Genomic DNA, 6158 nt, shown 5'->3' on the forward strand with positions numbered 1-6158 from the left:
TTGAATATTAAATACATTACAAGAACAATGTTACCGGACAAAAACAGCTCCTCGCCCGCTATGTTCCTTAAAATATTAAGAGACATCTTTCACCGCATCCAGCCCAGCCTTAACCCATCTTCTTCTTCTGTTGAGTTTTATGGCGGTTGGCATCCATAAGTGTTGCATTACCACCATGTGCTGGACTGTGCCTTACCCCATCTGTTCCGGTATTGCCATGGCATGTGTGAAAAGGCGCAAAAGGGAAATGTCCCTGAATATAGTGCATGTATGAATAGTGAAAGGTGCCTGAAAGGTTATCCCAGTAATTTACAGGGAACTGTGTGTGAAAGAGGCTTTTAAAAACAGTCATAGCAGACTGACGTGATAACTGTAGTGGAGTCACAAAAAGTCTGTAACACAATATAATAATGTTAAAAACATATGCTTAAGTGAGTTAGTGCTAAATGGATCATCGGTTAATGGTTGTTTGTGTAATTACACTTACTTCATACACTCATTTATATGCAGCCAAATTAGCTGGAATCAAATTACATAAAAAAGGGAATTTCAGACCTGTGCTTTTAAACATTTACATCCTTATTAGTTCATGCATTACAACTAAGTATTTCATCTCATTATGAACAAAAAGTCTAGAAGTAAGAGTAAGAGTCCTGCAGCGGCGAATCTGTTCGAATCTGACCTGCTGCCCTTTGCTGTGTGTCATTCCCCATCTCTCTCCCCCTTTCATATCTATCCACTGTCCAATAAAGGGAAAAGCTCAAAAAAAAAAAAAATGTGCAGTGATATAAGGCTGTCCCTGTCCATGCAGTTAAAACCATGTATCTGTACATATTTAGATAAACTGAAGGATTCAGTGTTTAAATTCTACTTCTCAAGCTAAATAAACCACACAGATAAACATATCCATTGACACTAAGATAAATTGGCAGACAGTAAATATAGAGCACTATATAATAAATAGGGAGTCATTTCGGACACAATCTCTGAATCTTGTGTGTTTTTTTGATTTTTTTTACTTTCCTTTATTGCTTTTTTGAAATATAGTTAAAGATGGAAAGAGAGCAATAGAGAGTAAAGGGTGGAAGTTGAGAAATTAAAGGAGAACAGTGCCTGTTGGGGGACAATATACATTACATACAAGCAATATTTTTGAATGTTGTGTGGGTTTTACAGTAGTTGCCGGTTAATCTGGTTACAGCCTTACCTACTTATAAAGTGGACCTCGGGCAACTCGACCCAACATGTCTGTCTGTGTGCCGGAGCACCGGATTGAGCCCACATGAACAGCAGGAAGTCTGCACACGGGCCCCAGCCGGGTTCAAACCCAGGACCTTGTTGGTTTTAGGCCATATTGCTAACTTCAAGCCACCATGCCGCTGTGTCTCAAATGGTTGTCAAGGCAACTAAGAAGAAAAAGAGTTTTGGCTTATCTGGGTGGACGGCAGCAGTGTTCCGTCTCCTGCATCTCTGCCCTCTTTCTTCTGTCTTCAGTGGCCGGGGCAGCTGGTGGGAGGCGGTGGGTGTTGTGTAGCTTAGCAACTCCCTCGGTAGATGGCGATTGATATGCAGCTTTGTTCAAGTGTGTCTCTCTCTGAGCCAGAGAGGGGGACGCCTGAACAAAGCAGGCCTTATTGAAGCTTCCCCTCCTCCTTGTCTTTGCCCAGGCACAACGACGTGGGAGGACAAATTTTTCAGCTCAAAGGAACCGAGACTCAAACTTAACAACAGCAGGTCCTGAGAGTGTAACTCGGGGGCTGTGAAGGGCCTCCAGGTGTCCCCAGGAAAATGAAAGCATTATGCCTTCGCAGTCTCGAAGCAGAAGTCGTCTTTGTACTACAAACTTTTTTCTTTATTCACTCCAACTAATCAACCTGCGGAAATCACCAGGTAGAATCTGCATTACCTGATTAAATATGTCTTTGGGTCTAATTTGAGCATTCGGGGTCATATTAACATATCAAAGTAAAGAGTTGCCTGTTTGCTTCAGTAGTGGAAACTAGGAACCGAGACTGAACTTCAACTGTTTATTGGGTAAAAAGCATAACATGTAACGTACACCGAATATCAAACTCCAATCTACGAAATATCCCATTTCTTGTAACTCTTTTCTTGTGCTTTTTGTTTTCAAAGAAAAATGTTGTGAAATCCTTCTTTTTCTGTGTCTTCTCCATTGTCAGATGAAAAGATGGATATCAGTTTCATCTCTGTGCGTCCAGTACAGTGGTAGGGGTTGCTTTTTATAAAAAATAAATTGGACTTGAGTTCAGTCAGTCTTGGATTAGTCTGGGAGCAAAAAATATCACATAAGATTGCTAAAAACAAATCTTAAGCCTAACAAAATAACCACCTAAGTGGTAAGCCCCTACGTAGGCCCTTGTTCCCTAAGTACTAATACCTGTCCCAGATTTCCTCCTGACTAAGGCCAGTAGCATTTGAGTGTCGGGACACTTGCCAGTTTTCTGGTCCCAAAGGAACAAACGTGAGCCGGCTCTGGACCAACCATAGCTGGCAGATTTGGTTTAGGTTTAGGGGGTGTGGACTTAGGCAGTCTTGGGCTGAGAATGAGCTCCTGTGAGCAGCACACAGGCTGTGGGCCAGAAACCAGAATCAGTTGTGTTCAAATTCTTCCACAAAGCACAATTTTTTTTTTCTCTCGAATATGCAGGTTAGCAGCCTCAGAACATACAGTAGGTTACTTTGTTTTGAGTTTCTTAGATTACACAGATTTCAATTAAAATGAATCCTACTTAAGATACCAAAGGAAAAACTGCTAGCTTAGCGCTATCAAAAGAGACAAAATACATCTTCCAAAACTGTTAAGATACAACATGATTTTACATGTTTTACTCTGTTTATTGAACAGGTGTAAAAAATATATATATATATTATAAAAATATATAGTATGTAGAGTTATGTGGGCACAAGAGCCATATCTTGATCCCTATTATGTTGTTACCCATGCTATCCTGATATGATTTGACACTATAAATAAAATGGAATTGAAAAAATCCTAAATAATATCATCACATAAAATAAAATACCCACAAATCATCAAGATATGGATCGGCCCACAAGATCCATATCCTGTTTCATATAATCTTGCACAATCAAGTTTTAGTATCTTATCTTTAGCAAGATCTGAATAGGGTAAAAACAAGATAGATAACATAATATATGGATCAAGACATGGATATTGTGCCCAGAAGATATTATATTATTATATTAAAAAAAAAGAAGTTATCTCGTGGGACTCCAGGGGTTTTGTGGAAGACTTGATTGAAATGTTTTCTTTTTAACGTAACTTTGTTGGTTTTTCATTTCTCAATAACCAAGATGACTCTGGCTATACATTACAAGGTGTTATTAAAAGTTGTAGAACTTGTTTGCTAGTACAAAATGGATGACATTTTTTGAAAAAAGCTGAGAAACGCTTGAAAATACACGGGTAAGCGAGGCATTCTTGTCTGCTCTCCCCAGCAACTGGTCACAAAGCCACTGTTCATTATGTCTGCCGAAGCTCTAAGGCCAACTGTTATTGTGAAGCTGTGACCTTCAATAATTGAATAATGACTAAAAGGAGCGTCACAGTCAGCCGTGAACAGCTTTCTCCTTCAGTGGGTGTTGAGAGCACTGCTGCGAAGCATTCCTTCCTACGGAGATCAGCGTTAACATCCGACATCTCTCTTTTTCCAAATAAAATGAATCCACATACAAATAGGGATTCTCCAAAAAGTGTTCAGATGTTCATTCTGCTTTTCCCTCTCTGGTTTTTCCTTCTTTGTTTGGAGAAAAGCTACTTGCTCCTCTTTCCATTGTTTTCTTTCTCTATTGTTGTTCCTGTTTTTCTTTGGGACTTTTCTCTCCGACTTCCTTTGTACTCGTGCTTGGCAGCTTAACATTTGACTTATCTCTAACTGGACCTGGATGTCTGCAGATTTCAATTCAACACTTTTTAAGAAAATTTCAATTGTATATTTAATGACAAAATATAAATTTCTTTGACACGGCAGGAATACTTTTTTTTTACTATTAACTATTAAGCTTTAGTTTAACAGGTGGCTAACACATTCTTTCTTTTAATGGGAGCCCCAGAGACTAACAAGATCTGGTTGAATAAGTCATTTTCTTATTGTCAACAAATCCCACACTCGCAGACAAAAACCAACAACGTGTTAGTCCGTCTCTGAATTATTTCTGACTTCCCTACTTTCATTAATAAAAAAAAGGGCTCAGTAATTTCCTAAAACCACTGGCCACTGTAGTTTTTAGACTTAACTCAATCAGGAGGAAATAGTACATTTGTTGGGGACAAAATTAACTAGTTTGTGTTCATAGTCACTCAGTGCAACAGTGTGGATCATCAATGTGCTTTTAATAGTTTTTGGGCAACAGTGGATTTCTATGGCACAGAGGAGGAAGATATGCCAGGCTTTGGATATACAGACAAGTCACATTAGTGGATCAATTCATTGTTGGTGTTGGTCTTTCCATGAGATTTGTTAACGAAAATAAAAATTTTGAATATCAGCAGACTTGTCTTTTAAAATGTGATTCTAATGCTGAAATAAATCCACAAGTTTTGACTTTTTTATTTCTTCTTCAATGAAAACCAACCATAGAGATGTATAAACCTAAAAGAGCACTTTCAGAGTTTTTGCTGAACAGAAGTTCGAATCCATTACGCCCATTTCTATTCCAATTATTAGTGTAATAAAAGGCTCTGTAAACACATGAAGATCATTCATCAACAGCTCTACTGTTTGTATCAGTTGATAATGTGTATACCAGACAGAGGAATTACTCACAGGTGACACAAAAGTAAGAAAATCTAAACTTTACTAAACCAAAAAGTAATAAAACAAGTCAAACTTCAAACTGAATTGACTGATATGACCTCATCTTATTTTTAACCTGTTGTCTCACTGCAACAGCAAAATCATGTTAAAAAAAACTAAGTTCACAGCAGTCTGTCAGTCTGCTGACAAAAAAGCCATCTTAAACTCCCCCAAACTCAAATGATGTGTTTCTATTTCATACAGCGGCTGATACTAATCTCCTGAATGAGCATTAAAGAATTATTAATAACCATAACACGTATCAAAAAAGAACATGCAAAAAAACAACGATGAGTCCTAAAATAACAGGATTAAACCCATCACAGGTGGACAACACTAAACTCTTCAAAGAAAAAAAAATACTCTATATTGTAACACCAGTCAGTGGCTCTAAACCACCAGTTTATACAGACTAGATTAAAGGATTATTCCAATCTATTCCAACTCCATTTTGGTAGTTTGGTCCATCATTTCTATCAGTGATAATAACACTGTACAAACCAAGTTAATGGCTGCGATCTGAGTCTGACAGGTAAAGAAAGGTGAACAAACTTCACTTGGAAGAGAAAACCAGTCAACAATGTCAACATCCACCACAGTTTACAGACCCACACTTCCTGCTTCAACTTTAACCTTACTGTACTTGCAGTTTTACCTTCAATAAAACCTGCCAAATAAAGTGGTTTAGATGAGCAAGAGTAATGTGAACAGCCCAACGTTACGTGATAGTTGAACATGATTGTCGACCAGACGTTGAACCTGGCTGCAGGGATTTGCTCCCATTCAGTCACAAGAGCACTGGTGACGTTGGACAGTTCCTCCCAAAAGTGATGGATGGGGTTGAGGTCAGGGCTCTGGGCAGTTAAGTTCTTCCTAAACTCGGAAAACAATTTCTTAATGGATCTGGCTTTGTGCGCGGGGGCACTGTCATGTTGAAACAGGAAAAGGCCTTCCTTCAACAAAGTTGGAATCACACTGTTGTCTAAAATATCATTGTATGCTGCCGAATAAAGATTTCCCATTATAGGGTCTAATACCTCATTTCCACACATGGTTCGGCTTGACTCGACTCACTTTTAGTGCCGCTACTTTTCTCAATGTCGTTTTCCACTGCAGATAGTACCCCCTCAGGATAGACGTGTTGTAGCTGACGATCTAGCCACCCCACGTGAAACTGCTGTGACATCATCTTCAACGTGACACTCGCTGGATCTTATCACTCCGCCCAAGTAGCAGAAGTCGCAGTGCTTCTGAGAATATAGTTCCCAGTATGTATACGGTTAGAAGATGGCTGCGTCTCATGTGACCTTGTTATTTGTA

Source organism: Perca fluviatilis, chromosome 4 (genome assembly GCF_010015445.1).
Source record: "Perca fluviatilis chromosome 4, GENO_Pfluv_1.0, whole genome shotgun sequence".
Lineage (NCBI taxonomy): Eukaryota > Metazoa > Chordata > Actinopteri > Perciformes > Percidae > Perca > Perca fluviatilis.